Consider the following 22,805-nt stretch of genomic DNA (forward strand, 5'->3'; position numbering starts at 1 on the left):
ATCCCCTGGTCCTCACATACCATCCCACCAACCTCTGCATCCAGCACACGATCCTCTGCCACCTACAATCCAACTCCACCAAGAATTATTCCCTCCCTACTCCTATCTGCCTTTTGTAGGGACCGTTTGCACCACATCTCCCTTATCTGCTCCCCACTGCCCACTAACCCCACCACACCCGGCACCTTTCCCTGCAACCGCAGGTGGTGCTACACCTACCCCTACACCTCCATCTCACCCAAGACACACTTTCCATATGTGACAAGGGTGTACCTGTACATCCTCCAACCTGGTCTACTGTACTAAAACAAGCAAATAGTTAATTCCCACAAACTTCAATTTCATTCAATCCAGTCATTTCATGGATGCCTTATGGCAGAAGTAGCAGATTAGTTCAGTGCTTGCAATATACACATTTACTGATAATGAAACCACTAGAGGCATCCGCTCTAACTTGTCAACTATGTGCTATTGTAGTATAAAAGGGATTGGGATTGGGATTGGGATGGTATTTTCAACAAGATATGTAAAACTGTATTTAGTGATTCACCTTTCCAAAATTCTTGGCGAACAGTTATACCGAAACAGATTCTCTACAGAAACAGAAAAATTGCTCTGAAATCGCAGCAGCTCTCACAACATCTGTGGATTAAGGTACTGAAGGATCAGTGGACCTGAAATGTTAACTCAGCTTTCTCTTCACATATGCTGTCAGACCTGCTGAGTTTCTCCAGTAATTTCTACTTTCTAGCATCCACAGTTCTTTGGCTTTTTGTTTAGATTCTATACGTAACCTGAGTGCTAGATTCCAGTTCAAAGCAAAAGTATTAACTTGTCAATTCTGTGACCTTTAGTCTGAATATCACATAACACAGTAAACCGAAGCCTAATCACATTATTCTTTTAAAGAAGTTTCACTTTGCATTTTGGTATCACCTTTCCACAAATTGCCAAAATATTTTCTGTTTATTTGACAGTAAATTGAAAACGTTTCTAACTCCAGACCAAAGCTAGAGTACTTCATTGCTGCACATCTCATGTTCTTGGAAAACCAAAGATCAAGTCATTTTGTTTCATTCTTGAGGTAAGAAAGGCAAATTTCATGCTGGCATTCCATGCCAAACTAAACCCTATTGTGCAATATTCAATTATGAATATTTTCATATTGCCTTTGTCTGTGGCAATAGGTATCCTGGTAGGAGGTATGTACTTCAATAGTAGGAGAGCTTTGCAGATACAGGTCTTAGCTTTTAACTAAGTAAAATCGGTTACTTACATGAGTGCAGATATCACAAGGGATAGGGAAAATATCTTGTGAAGGGGGCATAAGGAAGTTAGAGGGTATACTGTGGATAGGTTGAGTGCTTGGGTGGAAACCTAATGTTTAGAATATAACATGGAAAATTGTTAACTTGTTCACCTGGATAATTAGAATTTTTACAAAAAGCAAAGCAATAATTAAATTGAGAATCAGTAAGGAAATCCAAATGCAGGTGGCCGAGCGCATTTCACAATATGTTAGTATGAAGGTGCAGCAAGTAATTAAGTTAGTTCATAGAATACGATCCTTTATTGAGAGGAATTGAACGCAGAAGTCAGGTTATGGTTCAATTCTACAAGACAGTAGTGAGATCATACTGTGAAAATACTGTGTGGAGTTTTGCTCTCCTTACATGAAGTAGAGGTGGGCACAACCAATACACACGTGAACTGAGGTAGTAAGATCTGCAGATGCTGGAGTCAGAAATAACACAGCAGGCCAGGCAGCAGAGAAGCAGGAAAGTTGATGCTTCTTCAGAAGGGTCCTGACTCGAAATGTTAGCTTTCCTGCTCCTCTGATGCTGCCTGGCCTGCTGTGGTCCTTCAGCTCCACACTGTTGTCTGATATGGAAATTGATGCATTTGTGAAGAGTGAATTCCTGTCACATTAAGGTTCTCCTATGTATGCTATTACTTAGATTTCCCTTCCTTATGCACTACCATCAAGAAATCCAAAGGTCACCTATAATTTAGCAGATTACTGGAAAAGAAATTACATTTTATTTTTAAGTTAATTTCTTCACCACCTCCTCATTCTCATATATGTACTTGTCACCTATCAAGACAATCGTATGAAAGGAAAAAAATGGGAGGGTGGTGGGGGAAACGAAAAGTAGCAGAGAGAGAGAGAGAGAGAAAGAGATATTGAAACAATTATACTCTAAGCTTACTGCTGAAAAGTTTCAAAGTGCTGATTTTAGACCTCCTAGAAAGGAAGGGAATTGAAATAAGTACACTCATGAATACTATACTGTTTTGGTCCTCAAGTACCAATTAATGTTTAGTGATTTCACTCCCTACATGTTGGGTGTCAGCCTTGTATACTTACATTGTTCATTCTCTCAAATTCTTATTAGCAAGGTTTCCATAAATAGATACTCAAGCTCCTTAAGCCTACTCAAAATTGCCTCTTAATTCAGTTGAACCCTCTAATGAAATTAAGTGAGCTGTTCTGACCAACACAGATGGTTCTTATGATAGTTGTACTAATCCAGAGTCCATTGACAATCCAACAATCATGCAATGAGTGAAGATACTTCAATCTAACTGATCCAAAATGAGCTGTCATGTTATTTAAGCAGCACCCTGGGATTTTTTTTGTTGGGGGAAAAAAATTTGGGTAAAAAAAAAATCACAAGTGTCAGGAAGGGGTCTACTTTTGTAGGGCTCAAAAGATTTTTAATTAGGGTTTATGAAATTGATGTAATAGGTTAATGAATGCGTGTGTATGGTTTAGAATGCCGAAGGTTAATCTCTTCAAATTATAATGATAAAGCATCCCTGGATAATTTGATTGATACAGGAAGGGATCAGTGCAGAATCATCCATTCTGTCAGAGACAAAAGATTTGGCACAGCAATACCAGTGGATTGGCAGCAGCTTTAAGTAATGTTGTAAAACAAACACGACATTTGCTACAGACCCAGGTTTAATGTTTATTGCAAGATTTCTCATTTTCACATTCAACATTTTCACTGCAATTGCTTTAGGAATGGTGGAACAACTTTTATCCCTATTCTGAGGGGCAAAAATGAGGGTGAAACACCAAAGCAATTGAATATGCATCAAGGTTTCAAAAGGCATTAAATAAAAGTCCAGATTTGCAAATCGTGTAGAAATGTGAGGTAGGATTAATGTCAAATTTACCATCTCCTAGTCCCAAAACATATTATATACAGCAAGATCAACCACAACAAGTCTTTCAAATTTGTGACAGTCCTCCAAACATAATTTTGATAATACTTAAAGTAATGGCTCTCTTTATAAAAGAGAACTGCATATATTCTCCTTGCAAGTTATTTCATTTGTCTCAAAAAAATTACAGAAAGAAAACCAACTAATTCAGATATAGTCCTCAAATCAGTGTTTAGTTTTGATCAGTTTCTCCATTATGCCCTGATCTTCGTAAAGTTGTACAATCTTCCAGACAACTTGAGTTACAATTAGTGTTAGGGCTTCACATGAACAAGGATGAGTAAGTAAGTGTGGAGGTCATTCACCACGTGATCCATTGTTGCCTATCCTCGCCCAGTCCATACTATTGCTATTCAGCGAACAATCAGTTGCACTGGATCTGATTAAGCCCACCACCAAGGGGGCCAGGGAAGCATTGAATCAAATTGTAGTACCACCAAAACCATTATCCAGACTGAGATTAGTTAAGTACAGATCAGAAAGCAAATCTATTGCTTTTTTCTGCATCTACCCCATCAAATCTCTTAATGCCACAATTACATCACCTAGTCTCATAAGGCTAAGCTCTGGTATTTTGCTGAATTTCAATTGTAGAATAATTTGCATGGACCTGACCATCTGTAGTGGGAATGGATAAAAACTTCAAACCATTTTATCAAAGCAATAAATCAAACTTGTGATTGCATTCTAAAATTTTCTGAAGCGTGTATTTGTTTTGATGATATCAATGTGCATTGCAAATTTTGAACTGCAGCCATGCTATTTATTTAGCACCTGGTTGCTCACTCGATCACCCCTTGCCCCTAACCCTGGAACAAAAATGGTGTAAATTCAATATCTAGGTGTTTCTGAAAGTACATTCATTTACACATGACCTAATCACCTCTGCAAACAAACAAGGGATCATCCCTGTAAGGCACAGTGCATGGCCAGATTCTTGTCAGCTGAGAAAACACTGGACAGCGTTGCTAGTGATCTACTGTATCAAAAGCACGTGAGGACACAGCAGTACAGACACCATGGTAACAATAAAAAGCACAAAGCCCAAGATCCCTATAATACATCTTATTTCAATGTTACTTGCTTGTATTCACAAACACAATAAAATCTAACAACTTAAACTTCACAATTCACGCCAACACTAAGGATACCCGATTTGCTGAAAATCAATTCAACCCAATCTCTAAAGTCCATTACAGTAGAAATTAGATTTCGTTGTACTAGTTTTATTGGATGCAACAAGACAATCGTCAGGACCAGCATTCTGCCTCCCACCACAAAGGAATCAAATGAGAGACCAAATTGTGTCAGATCAGGCAACCATCTAAAATAGATGTTTGTCTTTAAAAATGTAAAAGACTAAGTAGTATCAGTTTTACCAAAATAGGCTTGTAGCAAGAGAGATAGGTCAAGCCTGAACCACCCCAATTACTCAGAATCATCAATAAGTCTGCCATGATCTTTTCTCCTAATCTCATTTTGCCCTAAGCACCATTTCCAATGAGCCAGGGGAATCAAACTTTTAAAGCCTCAGGAGCAGCCTCTGGAAATGCACCTATGTTATTTAAACAAGGTCTCTGGTTCAAATCAGGCTGCCCAGTTCAGGCCTGACTTGCAACTAGATTTCTAATCTCATGCCAAAACACTAGCACCACTGCATTTTCACTCCAGAGCAACTCCAACTATTTTAACCCAACACCACAAAACAGTTTGCATTACCATTGCTAATATCAGCACAATTATCATTAATTACATGGCCCCATAGCCCAGCAACAATTCATTTTACCACTTACCATTTCCAGACTTTCACTAAAACTAATGACGAGTAGTGATGTTCAATAATTACTTCTGCAACTATTTTACAGACAAGTCATACTGCCAACCATATTCTATTTAACTTCATTCCCTCTATAAAGATTCCCCGCACCAGACAAACAAGGAGATTTAATCTCCTTGGTCTCTCCCCACCCTGTTACAGTCAAATACTCAAAATGTACAGAAGTTGACTTAGATCCAAAAAGGTACACCAATCAGAAAAAGATTGAGCAGGTTGGGACTTCTTTTCTAGAAAGAAGATGGGCTAAAAAGTGATTACTAGCTTAGTGAAGGTCTTTTATAATTAATTGTCAAAGGGTTCCAAGAGGCTATAAATAGAAAGTGGTGGAAAATCTTAGAGAGAAACAGTTAAATGTTTTAAGTCCTATATTATTCAGAACTCCAACATACAAAGTATTTTGCTTTTAATTAACATGATAGACATAGAATAGATACATCCTATCATGGGGTAGACCCAAACTAGGAGCCATAAAATGTGATATATTCACTACTAAATCCAGTAGGGAAAGAAGGAAAAATTCTCTTGACCAGAGTGGCTTTAATGATAAGCTTGCTACCACAACCATTACTTGAACAAAATATTAAAAAAGGTGCCTTTTGGTGGGGGGGGTGGGGAAGCTGGATGCGGAAATAGGACAGGAAGCAGCTAGCAGGGAGCATTAACACAATGAAGTTGGAGTACATAGAATGACTAATGCAGAAAGAAGTAATACACACTTTTGGTAGCTCTCCATTTCACTTCAAAATGTCAAGGCTGAGGTAATTCAAGCACAGAGGGGAATTTCAGGTTTGGACCAGTCTGCGGATACAAGTACATACAAGCACTGTATTACCCAGCAGAGCAAAAAGTTAAACATGTTTTGCAAATCGAAATGAATGGTTAACACTGGAAATATCATACAATTGCATTTAGAGATGCTGAGGGCCACAGGAAAAAATTTCAAATTTAGCAAAAATTAAATTCGGCACAAATAACGGAAAGGACTACTTTTTTAAAAAAAGGATAATGACTGTTGACAATATGATTGAGGCATTTAGGAAATTCAAATCACAGTAGGAAGCTATCCTGCCAGACTGGAGTTGACGTTACACATGACCTTAAAACTGCATCTTCCAGAACATGGGCTTTGGAAAAATCAAAATTGCCATCGTACAAAACCTGGCTGCCTGTATCCTAAAGCACACCACAACCCATTTACACATCACCCCTGTACTCACTAACCAATTATCAAATTGAGTTGTTAAAGGTCAATTTCTTATCCTTGTTTTGAAAATCCTTTGATGCATAGCACCCTCAGATCTGTAATCTCACCTAGATCCACAGTCATCCACTGTATATGTGGCCCTCTAACTCTGGCCTCTTCAAAATCCCTGATTTTAATTGCTCCATCACTGGTGGCCACACATTCAGCCACCTGGGCCTTAAGCACTCCATCTCTTTTCTAATCCTCTCTCAAGGCACCTCTTTTAAAAACTCCCTCTGACTAAGCTTTTCATTACCTGAGCAACTATCTCGAGGTAAACTTTAACTAGTTCCTGTGAAGACCCATGGAATACTTCAAGTTAAAAAGACTCATTAAAGAGACAAGTTTGTGTTATTGAAAGAAGGGTCCAACCCGAAACGTCAACTTTCCTGTTCCTCTGATGCTGCCTGGCCTGCTGTTTTCCTATAGCTTTGCACTGTTATCTGCGAACACTATCAATTAGCTTCCAACCCCACATTTCATCTTTGTTCCAAATACAACTTAGAAGATTGTTGGGTCATGAAAAGTATCCAAATAATTCAGGAGATAAATGCAACCTGCTTTCACTCAGATTCATGCGCTACTCGGCATGTTTAAAATTTGCTCTGTCTGAATAGAAATGCTTTTTCCATCTTCACAATGACTGGGCCTAACCTGTGAAAGGTGGAAGTTGGACAAAAAAAAGAGTTTGCTAGTGAAACAAAGCAGTGACTATGCTGATATATTTTGCTTTCTTCTATTGTGTTTCTCTTTCATCCATTGCTTGATACAGTGTACTACCTATCATCATGTAGTGCTTTTATTGTCAGCATGAATATCTAACAGCTCACCCAAGTGTGTGGACTTTGGAAGAGAGCTTAGGTCACTGTTTGCACAGTAAGAACTGTAATGGCAATACAGGCATTGTAGACTGTTTAAAAAAAAACTTGCAAAGCTACGAAGAATTCGTAAAAGGTGTGCAGCAAAGTGTGGCTGTGATAATAGCACAGCTTTAGTATCAGTGATGGACATGTTGATAATATTAGCTCTTACATCTTCAACTGTGAAAGGATGATGACAAACTTATTCTCACTGCAGCAGCAAATGATTTGAGATAGTAACTCTGCAAGGCCTCAACTTCTAGGGTTACATATTAAGTTCCAACAACATCCAACATATAAATGCAATTTCCATAGATGCAGTTCATCTGGATTTTAAAATGTTTGCAGTGCAATTACTGGAACACCAGTTGTAGGCAAGTAGCAATCACCAGTTAAAGAATACATTTTAGTCACTATAATAACTCCTTGACAATCCCTGAAGAATAACAATGGCTGCGAAAAAAGTAAATCCTTCTATGCAGCAACTTGTAGTGGCATTGCAGAGTTGCATAATAGTCTTTTCCCCATCCAAAAGATGGCCCCCAGTGCTATCATTTTCAAAAACTTATTTTCTGTCAGCTCCTTTGGCATTCCTGCAAAACTCACTAAGTTTGTTATTTTCACCTGCTGATTTTAACCTCACATTTCCAAGCCTTTGTCATCTCTATCTTACTGTTTGCCTTTACTCTTCTCCTCCTGGCTTCCTTTCAATTTTGTCTCTCCAATATCGCAAAACGTATTTTCCTTATTTCCTGGGAATATACTTTTTAACCTGTGTAGCCGTGCTTTTCATAATTCCTGGTACACACGAGTGCTTGTTTGATTGGGGTCTCCAGATAATGGAGAGTTTGGGGCATTTGATGGCCAGGGAACAGTTGAGAGCAATGGTGAAGACAGAGCTCTGGGAGTGGAACAATTTAAGTGAGGAATGGAACCAGTTAGAAGACTTTCCTGGATCTGCTAAAGCACAGACTCTAGATCAAGGAACACACTGGAAATGAAGCTAAAAAAGGCGCTACTCGTGGTGTTTTGTTTTTGTGATAAAAAGGAGCTGTGGCGTTAACATCAAGGTAGGGTTAGTGGTAGTTGTCTTTTCCCTAGGATGGGGGAAAGCTTCGAGACTAAGACAGTTTTTCAAAAAAAGGTGAAAGCAGAGGGTTTTAAGACAGACAAAAAAAAGAGGCATCCCCACCCCCTGCAAAAAAGAGTGGTTTGCGTGTAGAATGAACTTCCTGGAGAAGTGGTGGATGCCGGTACAATTGCAACATTTAAGAAATATTTGGATAAATACATGACTAGGAAGAGTTTGAAGGGTAACACGAGCCAGGGGAAACTAGTTTATTTTGGGATAATAAAATGTGAGGCTGGATGAACACAGCAGGCCAAGCAGCATCTCAGGAGCACAAAAGCTGACGTTTCGGGCCTAGACCCTTCATCTGATGCTCTCTGATGAAAGGTCTAGGCCCGAAACGTCAGCTTTTGTGCTCCTGAGATGCTGCTTGGCCTGCTGTGTTCATCCAGCCTCACATTTTATTATGTTAAAACTAAATGCATTGTTTGTCTTGTACTCTTGTGGTCATCTTGCTGTCCTGCTCAGAACACACTGATCTCCTGGGAACCATGCAATCTGTGATGCTGTAGTTACTCACTGATTTCATTTTCTTTGGGTAGTGGCGATTGCTCTCAAATTTTGTTGTCTCTTCCCAGCCCTGCTTTTAATGACATTTGTCAGAACTCCAGATGTCTTCCTTTAACTGCTGACCTTTCCCATCTCCTGCCCAATAAGTAAACTTGTTGTTTTATAATTAAAAGTGCTGAATTCTCTGCACAAATCATTCAACACAAACTTTTCAAAAAGAGGAACGCAGCCTGCCTGCGTTCTGATCCAAACTTGCCAGCTAATTCCTTCCAGCTGTGACCTTCTGCTCAATCCTTCCCTCCCACTAGCAACTCCAAGTGTTGACCTTCTGCTCTCACCACACTGACCTTGAATACTTCGGCTTTATGCGCTCCCACTACTGCTCTGGGACTTGGAGTGTCAAATAACTAAGGAGCAAGTTAACCTCCCAGGAGAGTAGAGCTGACTAGATCTCTGCGACTGAGTGATAATGTGTTGATTTTTCATTAGTGACTTTAGACTCCATGGAAGAGTGATGTACTTTTTTTTGTGTTTCTGATTGAGATGTGGCTGAGACAGCAGTGTGTCTGATCATAGGACCAAATCTGCCCATTGTCAATGTCCTCATGGTTAAACTTGTCAATCCCTGATGTTTTTTGGAGCCGAGCCAATGTGCACACCTAATACCTCCAGCAGTTGCATGACTGAAAGACAAACTTTAAGTAGACAGCATTTTTCACCACCTCCAGTGTACCAACGCATGCAATCAATTAGGTACTTAGCAAAAGTAGTCACCATTGTAATGTAGGAAACGTGAGGTTCTGAATGAGACAACTGCCTAGAACTTTTTAACAGTGAAATAATTGTGAATGCACTTAATTAGAAAATAAACAATAAAAATTAAACTGAATGCAGTATATAATAATGCTGATAATTGGTGCAGTATTAGATTACTGAGCTAAAACCAGCCAGATATTTGCATTTAAGTACACCCCATTAATACCATTGACTGCTGTGTACACCCCAGCTCCGTACATCTGTCAGAGTCATGGAGTCATACAGCACAGAAACAGATCTTTTGTCCCTAACAGTCCATGCCAAACATAATCCCAAAATAGTATCGGAGATAATGGGAACTGCAGATGCTGGAGAATTCCAAGATAATAAAATGTGAGGCTGGATGAACACAGCAGGCCAAGCAGCATCTCAGGAGCACAAAAGCTGACGTTTCGGGCCTAGACCCTTCATCAGAGAGGATGAAGCCCAGATGGGACGAACTGGGCTTCATCCTCTCTGATGAAGGGTCTAGGCCCGAAACGTCAGCTTTTGTGCTCCCGAGATGCTGCTTGGCCTGCTGTGTTCATCCAGCCTCACATTTTATTATCTTGGATTCTCCAGCATCTGCAGTTCCCATTATCTCTGATACCATTTAGTTTTAACGTTTGGTTATCCAGGTATTACATAGATTCATGTCAAGACCATCATGGAAGGAGGATAGAAAGTATGTTCAATTTAAGACCTGCTGTTTTTTTCCTGAATACTGCCCAAAATTTGGGATCATAAATATGTAAAAACAATCGCACAAAACATTTTTAAAGACAGATTTTCCTAATATAATAACATTTTAAAATACTACCCTCTGAGCAAAAATTAGAATTATGTTACTACATTTGGCAGATATCTCCTTTCATTGCTTAGAAAGAGCAAAATACCAATAGTTAGTTCAAGTCATAGATGAGCCTATCTTTGATACAATAATTCCTACATTGAAAGTGATTTTCATCTGGCTGCACAGAATTCAGTGAGCTTCCTCTGGGAATTCTGTGCTCCAGAAGAAACATTCTTTCAAACATGCCTTGGTATGACTGTCTTAGTACACGACTGACGTTATTAAAAAAAAAAAGTACACCATAACTGAACATGTATACACTTTCCTGCATGCTACCTTTTGTTGAAACCACCAGAGTCGACATCGCTTGACCTTTTCTGGCCCCATCCCTACCTCGGTTGCCCAATATTCAATCTTCACAATACGCTTTTCCATATCACATAGTAAACAAACATTTTTATTATCCTAGATAATGAAATGTGAGGCTGGATGAACACAGCAGGCCCAGCAGCATCTCAGGAGCACAAGATGCTGCTGGGCCTGCTGTGTTCATCCAGCCTCACATTTCATTATCTTGGATTCTCCAGCATCTGCAGTTCCCATTATCACATCATTTTTATTATCCTGTTAGTTTACATTTGGCTATTAGCCTTATCATCTCCTCTCTAATTGTTTTGTTATTAAATTTTCAAAGCAAGGTTATCATACTTTCTCCGCGCACCACCCCCCAGGTAGGTCAGTGGTTCTTCTCACATTTTCAATTCCTGGAGATTCCAGGGCAATCCCAGAGGGACATCAACCCTAATACCACATTGAAAAAATAGGATCCAATCTCCTCAAAAACAGGATGCACCAGTATCAATGACACTCTTAAATATTCCAAGGGAGGCAGGCAAAGTTTGTGGTTAGCATGTATTTTAAAGGAAATGGCTATTTTGCCTAATAGCAAGACAAATAACAAAGCAACTCAGCAAGCAAAGCAGCACAATTGGTAGAGAAACACTACAGCTATGAGTAGCAAGTGCAAAGGAATCAGACTACTTGAAGAACAATGACCCCCACCACTGAAGGTTGGGGCTCTGCTGTATCACCATTTGATATAGAGGGTCTGTGAAGAACAATGCTGTGGTAGCCCAGCAGTGCTAGAGGTCAAGTCTTAACTTACATATTTCTCAGGACTTGACTGAACCAAGGTTAGTAATGTTCCCAAACATTATCCCAGAGTCCTTAAAAATTAAATAAAAACTGACTAATCTCACACCAGTTACTGCAAACTGCTTTTTTGACAAATATTTTGCAAAAATACAGGACATAGGAAGAGAGAACACATGACTGACAGTTATGAATCAAACTACTGGGATGGAAGTGTCTGTACACTTTTACAAGTACAGTGGGAAGACAGTATATCTCAAGTTTGAGACTGTCAACGGTGAACAGCAGCAGAGAGGAGGTGGAAAAGCAGGAGGCAGGTGGTAATGTGAGAAAGTCTCCAGGAACATGACAAACCCAAGTCAACAACCATGTCGTACAGGCATCTGCGAGAAGGTGGGTGGAAGTGTGCATCAGGGCAACAGAAACATTAAGGAAAAAGGCCTGCGAAACCTAAATGGACAGACTAAATTTGAGAGTTAAAAGACCCAGAGTCTCATGCTGCCACGTAATCCAGAGATAGTGATTTAGGAAGATAGTCATAAGAAGCAAACCAAACTAATTTTCCAGAAACAAAATATTTGTAATTAAGCCAACTGGACATATTATGAAACATCTCCAGGCCAGGTACAACTTGACCCAGACTTAGGGAACCTAATCACTGCACTACAAGATCCAAATCAAGTTCATCTGTACACAGGCAATCGTTCCCACTGATTAGTAAGACTGATCAAAATGCCAACAATTTTAAGTGCCAGCACTTAGTCTGCGAGACATTTGTAAGAGATACATTTAACATCATTGTATTTAACCAAAAATGAAAGAGATTTTTGATCATTATAGGAAAAGTAATTTTATGCCACTTACCCCCCTCCTAAGTCCATTGACTCATAATATAATACAATACAACAGATATGCACAGGAGGTATCTTTTTTCTCTCAGATGTCTAGTCAAGTTAATATTTCAGAGGTGCAAAGTGCCAGAGAAACTGAGCAGGTATGGCAGCAACAGTTATGGATAAAAGGTTCCTCCTCACCATCCAAGGACTATCCAAAACATTTTCCAGGTAAAGCAGTGATACACCTGAACTTCTCTTTCATTCTGATCTACTTTATTCACTGCCAGGAGTATGCTTTGCTCTACATTGGTGAGAACAAATGTAGATTGTGGGGCTGTTTTGTGTAACACCTCTGTTCTTTCTTCAGAAATGACACCAACCAGTTGTTGATATTTTAAATACCATTTGAACTTATGCTAACATTTCTGTCCTACACCTACTGCAGAGTTCCAGTGAAGCCCAATGCAAGCCGGAGGAACAACACTTAAATTTCTACACAGGGGCTTCATGGTCTTCAGGCCTCAACATTAAGTGCAGGCTGGGGCACTGCCCTCCATTTTGCAACAACCCACCCCATCTCTACCTCCCCACTATTTCTTTACACAGGTTTGCTCTCAGTAAAGCAGACCTATTATCAGATATTAACACTTAGGTATTCATTTATTCCTGTCCTCTACTATTTGCATTCATGTTGCCTTTTGTTTGAGCACTTATTGCTCCATTTCCTCTTCCACCTCACTTTTCCGTTGCATAAATGCTGTCATTTTTCCACCCCTTTCAATTCAAAGGAAAGCCACATTTGGACTCAATGTTAACTCAGTTTCTCTGTCCGGAGGAATTGCCAAACTGGCGCTGTTTCTCTAGGGCTCAATTTGTATTTCAGACCTCCAGCATCCAGAACTAAATCCTTCCTCAGAAATCACATTCAACATTTTGGATTCCTATGTCAAATTTGAGCTACTTATTTTAGACAGAAGCAAAATTAAAGTGTATCAGAGATAATGGGAACTGCAGTTGCTGGAGAATCCAAGATAAAGTGTGAAGCTGGATGAACACAGCAGGCCAAGCAGCATCTCAGGAGCACAAAAACTGATGTTTCGGACCTAGACCCTTCATCAGAGAGGGGAATGGGGTGAGGGAACTGGAATAAATAGGGAGAGAGGGGGAGGCGGACCGAAGATGGAGAGAAAAGAAGATAGGTGGAAAGGAGAGTATGGGTGGGGAGGTAGGGAGGGGATAGGTCAATCCAGGGAAGACAGACAGGTCAAGGAGGTGGGATGAGGTTAGTAGGTAGGAGATGGAGGTGCGGCTTGGGGTGGGAGGAAGGGATGGGTGAGAGGAAGAACAGGTTAGGGAGGCAGAGACAGGCTGGGCTGGTTTTGGGATGCAGTGGGGGGAGGGGGCGAACTGGGCTGGTTTTGGGATGCGGTGGGGGAAGGGGAGATTTTGAAGTTGAAGTCCACATTGCAGCCCAATGGAATCAGGGTTCCCAAGCAGAATAGGAGTTGCTGTTCCTGCAACCTTCGGGTGGCATCATTGTGGCACTGCGGGAGGCCCATGATAGACATGTCATCTAAAGAATGGGAGGGGGAGTTGAAATGGTTCGCAACTGGGAGGTGCAGTTGTTTATTGCGAACAGAGCAGAGGTGTTCTGCAAAGCAGTCCCCAAGCCTCCGCTTGGTTTCTCCAATGTAGAGGGAGCCAAGGTTTGTGTCCTTTCATCAACACAGATCATTAACTCTGTTTCTCTCTGTTGCCAAACTTGTTGAGTATTTCAAGTGTTTCCTAGTTCCACTTCAAACTTCAAGCATTCATTGTTTGCCCTCATATTGCTTTCTTTTAAACTTCAATTTGAGCATTGCAGGAGAGAGACATTTTGTTGGATGTAAGACTGTAAGATGTAAGCTTTATCAGGATAAATTTGCAAAGAATAGCAAATGTAAAAGGAAAATAACCATTTTTATTTTGCATGTGGGGTGCGTGAAGTTTGATAGGTTGGCAAATAGCCTCTGGTTGGCTGAGATGTTGCCATGGAGAATGCACCATTTGGATAGGAGGTAGATGAAGGTCGCAGCCTCTCCAATAAACTGACAGCTGCTCAGCTCTGCAATGTCCACACAGTCATACATGATCATTAGTGCATTCAGCAGGATTTGATCCTGTCTTAGGTTTCATTAGAAACACTAGGCATGGGTTGGTGTGTCATTGGCATAGGCTATAAAAGAAAAAATCTGCAGATGAGTGAGTAAGGTTTAATGAGAAGCTAAATTCCCGATAGATCTCATAAAATCTTATTAAAATCTGTAACTTCCTGTTGAAAGCAAATTAATCCTTCCAGAATGTTATTTTTGGCTTAAAAAACACTGTTCCAAAAGAAATGTAACTAAACGAACAAAACAGATAATCAGAGGCAGAGGCAATCAGGGCATGACTCCAAAGGCATTGCTAAAAATAAAAATGAAAAATTTTCATGACTGGTGCTCCTTGACCAAAACCTCCAGGTAAAATAAATCCTTGCACCTTTACTGCTCAAATTCAGTTAGACATGTATAAACATTTAAATATCTCCCTAGGGACTCATGATGCTGTGGTAGTGTAGCCAGACGATACAAGTTCAAGTCCCACCTGCCACAAAAGGTATGTCATAACATCGGACTAATTTGATTGAAAATAATTACTGTATAAATATTTGATACACAAACTGCTTTTTATGTATCTCTGACCTTATTTCTCAAGGCTACGCATGAAATGTTGGCAATTCCTGTTGCTCAAAGTTATGTACTAAAAAAAAAGTTTACCCCATAATTTACAGTATGATAATCCTTTAATGAAGTGATAACTTTCCTAGGCCTGTGCCAATGATTTCATTCAAACTCATTTGAGGATGGCATATGAACACAAGCTGACATTCATCCTATTCTCAGTAATGAATATCCAAAGGAATAGAGGGATACGGACCTAAGGCAGGCAGAAGGGACTAGTTTAATCTGGCATCATGTTTGGTACAACATCAAGGGCCGAAGGGCCTGTTCCCATACTGTACTGTTCATTGCAGATTCAAAAATTGAGAGCTTCATTGATTGTACTTCTCTCCGTTCTCCGTGGAGCTGGTGGATTGATATGTTATGTTATTGCCCCGAAACCAACAGTAGTGCAGCAGTAAATGTAGCATCCTGGGTGCACATTCACACAGAATTAGTTCCCATAATAACTACATAACTGATGGACAAATGTCTATCGAGGAAATTTCTTCAATCAAGACTGATTGTCCAAAGTCTTCATAATAAAATGAAATATTTGGAACTGCAAGCACAGTTGTGACACAAGAACAAGTGATACAAGAAAACTGATAAGGATGTAAATAATACCAAACGGACTTCAAAAGTCTGCAGACTACAAGAAAAACTTCACACATGTTTTAAAAAAAAATTAGAGAAAATACGGATTGGAGCAAAGTAGTGAATCTCAATTTAAAAAGACTTCTAAATGTGTGTGCAATCTATTCAAACAAGTTGCAAATAATGTAAGGAGAAGGGCCAGGAACTTACAACAGATAGCCAGGAGACTGTCAAATATAGACTTATGGTTATGACAAAATGAGCAAATGTGCTGACAGCTGTGAACTCCCTGCTGTTTGTCTTGTTGTCTCTTTGATATGAAAAATGGCTTCCACAAGCAAGTGTTCTGTCATTCTGATCAATTGCCTCATGGCCAGTGAGGAACTAACCTTTCCAGGGTTGTCAGGTACAAAAAATATGAAAATTCAAAACAACCAGAGTTATATTTTCAGAAGAAAATCGGAATATCAGCAGTCATTCATCACAGCCTGACCTGTTTTACTGTCCATGTGATGTCTGTACATTGTGCTTTTCTTCTATGTAAAAAGCACGTTAAAGTAAATTGCTTCAATGTAGACATATCCAATATCACATGCCTCAGTGTAAAAATAGAATGGAAGACAGAAAACAAACTTGTGAAGGTGGCGTACTATTACTTTCACTAGGCTCATAATTCAGAATCCTAGAACACCACCTGGGAGTAACAAATTAATAAAACCTGGAACTAAAAGCTAATCTCAGTATTGGAGCCATGGAACTACCATAAATTGTTGTTAGTGACTTGTTCATTTTGAGGGGTAAATTGGTCATCTGCACTCTAGTAAGGCCTGATGATTGCATCATGTTTAGCAATGGGTGCAATGCCAGAGATATTTTCCAATCAACTTGTTTAGCAGTGTTACTGCCCACCACTGGAGTAGCTGGGACTTGAACTCTGGCCTCCTGGCTCAGAACCAGGGATTCCTCAGTTATTGAAGTGAGAGTCCATGGAAAACCTGGATAACATTTGGACTGGGCCTATAAATGGAAACATAATTTGTGCCAAACAGATGCCAGACAATGACCATTGCCAACAAAGTAGCATCTAATCACCTCCCCTTGACATTCAATGGCATTGTCATTGCTGAAACATCAACATTCTATTGGTTGCCACGGACTAGAACTGAACTGGGCTAGCCATATCAAATTTGTGGCTGTAAGAGCGGGTCAGAGGCTAGGAATTCTGTGCTGTGTAACTCCCCACCTAACCTGTTCATCATCTAAATCCAAGTCAGGAAAGTGATGGAAGACTGTTGAGTTGCTTGGATGAGTGCAGCCCCAATACTGAAACAGCTCAACATCACCCATGTCAATATAGCACACTTGATCAATACCCCATATCCTTCAACGTAAAGATTCAGTGAAAAACAGAAACTGCTGGAGAAACTCAGGTCAGCCTGGTAGGCATCTGTTAAGAGAAAACAGAATCAGTCAGATTTTTGGGTCTAGTGACCCTTTATCAAAACTGCTTTCTCACCACAGGTGTTGCTAGACCAGCTGAGTTTCTCCAGCAATTTATTTTTGTTTCAGATTTCCAGCATCCGCTCCTCTTTGTTTTATTACAAAGATTCACACCATCCACTACCAGCTCATACATACAAGATGCACTGCAGCAGCTCATGAACACTCCTTTGACCACACCTTCCAGACACTTCTAGGTGATTAAAGTCATGGGGCACTAGATAAAGGGAAAAGTTACTCTGAGGCATCTTGACTTGGAACTATAGTCACTATTCTTTGTCCATCATTGGGTTGAAATACTGGAGCACAATTCCTAACAGCGCAGTTGGTTAACTTGCAGATGAATTACATTGTCTCGTACCAATGGCTCACCATGATGTTCTCAAAAGGCAGTTAGGGATTAACCTCAACCTTGCCAGTTACATCCATACCCCATGAAAGAATAGCAGAAAAAAAGTTGTTAAATTCAAACTAAAAAGGTACAATGAGGTGAATAATACACAAACCATGGCAGCTACCAAAACCTAAGCACAGCAACAAGAAGTACACATATGTTTTCATTAGAGAGGAGGAGGTTGGGAGGTGACTTAATTGAGATATATAAGATAATCAAAGGGTTAGATAGGGAGAGCCTTTTTCCTAGGATGGTGACAGTGAGCACGAGGGGCATAGCTTTAAATTGAGGGGTGAAAGATATAGGACGGACAGATGTGAGAGGTAGTTTCTTTACTCAGTAGTAAGGGAATGGAACGCTTTGCCTGCAACGGTAGTAGATTCGCCAACTTTAAGTCGTCATTGGACGAGCATATGGACATACATGGAAAAGTGTAGGTTCGATGGCTTCAGATTGGTATGGCGGGTCGGCACAACATCAAGGGCCGAAGGGCCTGTACTGTGCTGTACTGTTCTATATCTGCTATCTATGTGGCACTTAATAATCTATAATGCCCCAACATAAAGCTAACAACTACAAATGTTACACTTCTATTATTGAAAGATATTATTCGTTTGCTGATTGAAGGATATATAATCCAACATCACCTGAGCAGAAGATAGATAAAAGAAAGTGAGCCATTCATTCATGGGCTGCCAGACAATTTATTCAACATTTCCTCACCCTTTTAATATCTGTATCAATTTTAATCTGCCCTTCTGAACAAGAAGAAAAGTGCCTGAGGACCACAGTGTTTTCCTTTAGAAAAAGTTTGAGAAAACAAAAAAAAAAATCTGGAAAAAAATCCACTGGTTAATATACTTGAGGCCAAACTCAAATTTGAAATTTGGCATGAGCAGAGAAGTCACTGTGGGTTGTGTGAGGCTGAACAATTTATGAAGGAATCATGATGAGAAGAGGCCTTGAAAGTCGGGTTTCTTTTCACATTTTATCATGCAGCAAGACGAACAGGCCAACAAGACTTTAATTAAAAAAACTCCTCCAGTTAAGATAGTCCCAGCCCTACCACTGTGTCAATGGATAATGCATTGAAGACATCGTGCTACCCGATCATGGGAATGAATATTAGACCCAAGTACCTACACCAACAATGATTTCACAAGCACTTTGAAGGGAGTTTGTTTCCCAACTTTGTGGGTAACATTGTTATATGCCTTTTAAAAAGTGCACCCAATATACATACAATCATGTACATATCAAGAATTTACCATTACCCCACACACACACACGGGTCTAGGAGGGGCTGTTGAAGAAACCTTTCAGAGTTTCTGCAGTGCATCTTGTCCATGTTTAAACTAGAAGATGCAATGCCAAATCTGAATGGTGTTGAGCTGTGGGCAGTCCCTTCCATTAAGGAAGAGTACATACTATTGGGAGGAAACCTTGAGAAAACAAAATAAGAAAGTATCTTGAAGAAAAAAAAATCCACTGGATAATCAAAAAGGCAAATCTCTATTCCTCCCCACCAAAGACCACATTACAAGTGGCCAGGAGTGACTCAGAGCTGCAGGGAAATTCTTGGCTCCCAATGCCCTCCATGACCATGAACAAGGCAATACTCCTCCAGCTGTGGAAAAGCACAGTGTTACAATAGAGTCATGCACTCTAATCAGGATAGATGCATTCAACATTGAACATTGCAAACCTTTCCTTCATTACACAGCAATATTACCAATATCATATAACCACCGTTCACAAATGATCAACACTGTTGTAGCCTTTAGGAACACAAATGAATATGCCTGAATTAGGGAAAAATGCATGAACAAAGAAACAATGGTAGAGTCAAGAAAGTAGAAATGCTCATGTATATCTGGTGGAAACATGCCAATTTCTGAATTTACAATTAAAACGACTGAAGTAATATAATGGAGTTAAACTGCTCAAGTAGTATCCCACTAATGATTTAATAAAATCTAGAAATTCTCTCTTCAGGATAATTATTGGAGTCTCAATTCAAAATCACCACTTCCTGGCCAAATATTGACCGTCACGAGCAAATCCCATCTTGATTCATTCAAAGTGAATTGGATTCTAGTTAGACAGCAAAGTGTTTTTGGCAACCGCCAGGAATAAATCAGATCAGATTCCCACTTTTGTTCACCCTTCAAAAAAAAAGGCATTAACTGGATTTGGCTGCCAGATAAGAGAAAGCTGGCAATTTTGTTTCATGAAGTCATCCCATGTGACGTCCCATCCCATGCACTCAGGCAGTTTGCCATCACCCTGGGAGGCGGGGGGGGGGGGTGTAGTCACTACAGAAAACTAATCCCAGAGGAGAAAAATATTCCTTCTTGCACCACCACCATGCTGCTTACTTCAAAATACAACTTATTGACTTTCACAATATGCATTTCTTTTAAAAAGAGAGAAATTAGAAGTCAGGGCATTTAAGTCCTGATAAGGGGCTGTTAACTATAAACCATGCACCTAGTTCATCTAAACTACCTTAAAAAGATCATCATTCATGCATGATTTGCCCGAGGCAGCCATTCTCCTTACACAACAGGATACTAGAAATCACAATTTTTAAAAAACCTCCTCTGCCATCCACATTCAATTTGACTCCTTTTGTTGTTTTATTACTGCTATGTCTTCATTTCAATTATATCTGCTGATTGGTAAAATAAAATTTAAATTTCAAGTACAGGAATGCAAGAAAGCAAAAGAATAAAACAAACGAAGCAACCTGAAGTCCAGTTCTTTTGCAATCCAAGCATAAATGACAACCAGCCCAGCTCATCCCACCCCCTCCCCCCACTGCATCCCAAAACCAGCCCAGCCTGTCTCTGCCTCCCTAACCGGTTCTTCCTCTCACCCATTCCTTCCTCCCACCTCAAGCTGCGCCTCCATTTCCTACCAACCTCATCCCACCTCCTTGACCTGTCCGTCTTCCCTGGACTGACCTATCCCCTTCGCTCTCCATCTTCGGTCCGCTTCTCCCTCTCTCCCTATTTATTCCAGAACCCTCACCCCATCCCCCTCTCTGATGAAGAGTCTAGGCCCGAAACGTCAGCTTTTGTGCTCCTGAGATGCTGCTTGGCCTGCTGTGTTCATCCAGCCTCACATTTTGTTGTCTTCGCTTAACCTCAGGAGTCTGTTTAAGTGTCAAAGTATTTTGCAGCAAGTCAATTTAAAAATAAGCATGAAACATGTTCAGATTGTCACTGATTCATTAACGTGCTTTAGGGACGTGAACTTGCCATTCGTACCCAAGTGTCCAGTTATATAATGTGGTCAGCAAATCCTTGCCTTTCCAGTGTTGCATACATTTCCAAAAAGAACAAGTTTAAAAAAAATGACATACCACAAACTGTACTGTCTGTCCTCTAACATCCCACAGCATTGAGCCACCAATTTGTTATACATGGGGAAAAACAAAAACAAAACACTCTACTGGCCTCCAGGAGAGCATTAGGAAGAAGATCAGCATTTGAAAGAGGCAGACGATTTGTAAGCCCCCATTTCCCAGAATTTCCACCTAAAAATACAAAGAATCCCAAAGTCAAGATTTGTCAGCACAAAAGCAGCACTAATATGGAACTCAGCCATTTTGACTTGCAGTGAGAGACAGCGAGAGAGGCTCTAATGTTTCTTAAAATAATAGATAACATACTCAGCTGCCACAATCCCACTGCAAACTCAACATTCCTGGCTCATGAAAACAGATAAGACACTAAATCCAACAAATGGACAGTTAATGATCTTCAAACGACAAAGTAAAAGGAAGTTTTAAAACAAAAAGGCAGTTTCATAACGGTTTAGGTCATTGAACAAATTAGCAAGAAACCTAACAACAAGCTTCTAAATTTGCAACAGGATTTCAAGATATTTAGTCCTGGAACAAGTTGAGTGCTTTTTCCCCCATTCTCAGTCACTGGGAAAATTGTAGTTACAGCTGTGACCTTAGCTGTAACTACTATGATACCACATGCTCCATTTTTAACAAAATTAATTCTGTGGTGTGGGTATTGCTGGCTGGGCCAGCATTTATTCCCTATCTTGTCCTTTGCAAAGATGTTGGTGACCTGCCTTCTGGAACTGCTGCAGTCTATTTACTGTAGGTAAACCCACAATGTCATTAGGGAGGAGTTTCCAGGATTTTGACCCAGCAACAGTGAAGAAATTGTGATATATTGTCAGGTCAGGAGCTGCTTAGAAGAGAACGTGTAGGTGTTCCCAAACAACTGCTGCTCTTTCCCTTCTAAATGAAAGTGGTCATGCATTTGGAAGGTGTTCTTTAAGGATCTTTGGTGAACTTCTCCAGTGCAACTTGTAGATGGTACACACTGCTGCCATTAAGCAGTGGGGGCAGGGGGGGACTGGATGCAGTGCCAATCAAGTGGGCTGCTTTGTCCTGTATGGTACAAGCTTGAGTGTTCATGGAACTGCACTCATTCAAATGGGGAACTTTCCATTATACTCCTGAATGGGGCCTTGTCGATAGTGAACAGGAGGAGAGTGACTTACCACAGTATGCCTAGCTTCTGACTTGCTCTTGTAACTACAGTATTAATACGACCAGTCCAGTTCAGTTTTTGGTTAATGGTAACCCTCAGAATTTTGATAATCCTTTATCTCAAATGAAAATTCCCCATTGTCTCCCATTTTCTCCTGAATATGTTGACAGCATTGAGGCACAGTTCCACAGAGGTACTGTCTACTTGCAGTACATCCTTAGTGGCCACTCAAAATAGAGAAATAGCCTACAGCAGGGAGTAAGAGAAACCATAACAATATCCTCACCCTACATCTACAGGCACACTTTCCAGCAAATATCTCAGGATAGCAATCAGCTTCATGGAGATCCACACACAGATTTTTTGCTCCCTAAACATAACGGGCCCATATAGCCTTCATGCTATCATATTCAAGATCAACTAACTTTGAGCAAAGGGAGAATGGAAGTTTCCCAGTTCCTCTCAGAGGATTCACCATCTAAACCACTGGGGAGGCTAGGGACTTCTTTTGCAGAAAGATTTAATTCCAAAAACATTCTAGCGTACAGCCAGCCACAATATTATTCTATTACTAGTCACATCGCTGTTTGTTTGCAACAAATTTAATGCCAAACAAAATCAGGTCACCTTATCAGGTCATCAATATCAGATTAACAAAATTTTC

At 40.1% G+C, this 22,805-nt stretch overlaps 1 protein-coding gene across 8 annotated transcripts in view; it reads right to left on the minus strand.

Moving 5' to 3' along the window:
- Positions 1 to 22,805, minus strand: part of LOC125465085 (cAMP-dependent protein kinase inhibitor alpha-like) — a 112,019-nt gene that overhangs the window by 70,924 nt on the left and 18,290 nt on the right. For 2 of the 8 annotated variants that reach the window (XM_048558196.2, XM_048558195.2), the window contains exon 2: positions 20,989 to 21,162. The exons of the other annotated variants lie outside the window; for them this stretch is intronic. The gene's annotated coding sequence lies outside the window, so the exon portion shown is untranslated. The remainder of the gene's footprint in view (positions 1 to 20,988; positions 21,163 to 22,805) is intronic. 8 annotated transcript variants of the gene reach the window in all.

This window comes from Stegostoma tigrinum, chromosome 24, assembly GCF_030684315.1.
Source record: "Stegostoma tigrinum isolate sSteTig4 chromosome 24, sSteTig4.hap1, whole genome shotgun sequence".
In the NCBI taxonomy this organism is placed as follows: Eukaryota; Metazoa; Chordata; class Chondrichthyes; order Orectolobiformes; family Stegostomatidae; genus Stegostoma; species Stegostoma tigrinum.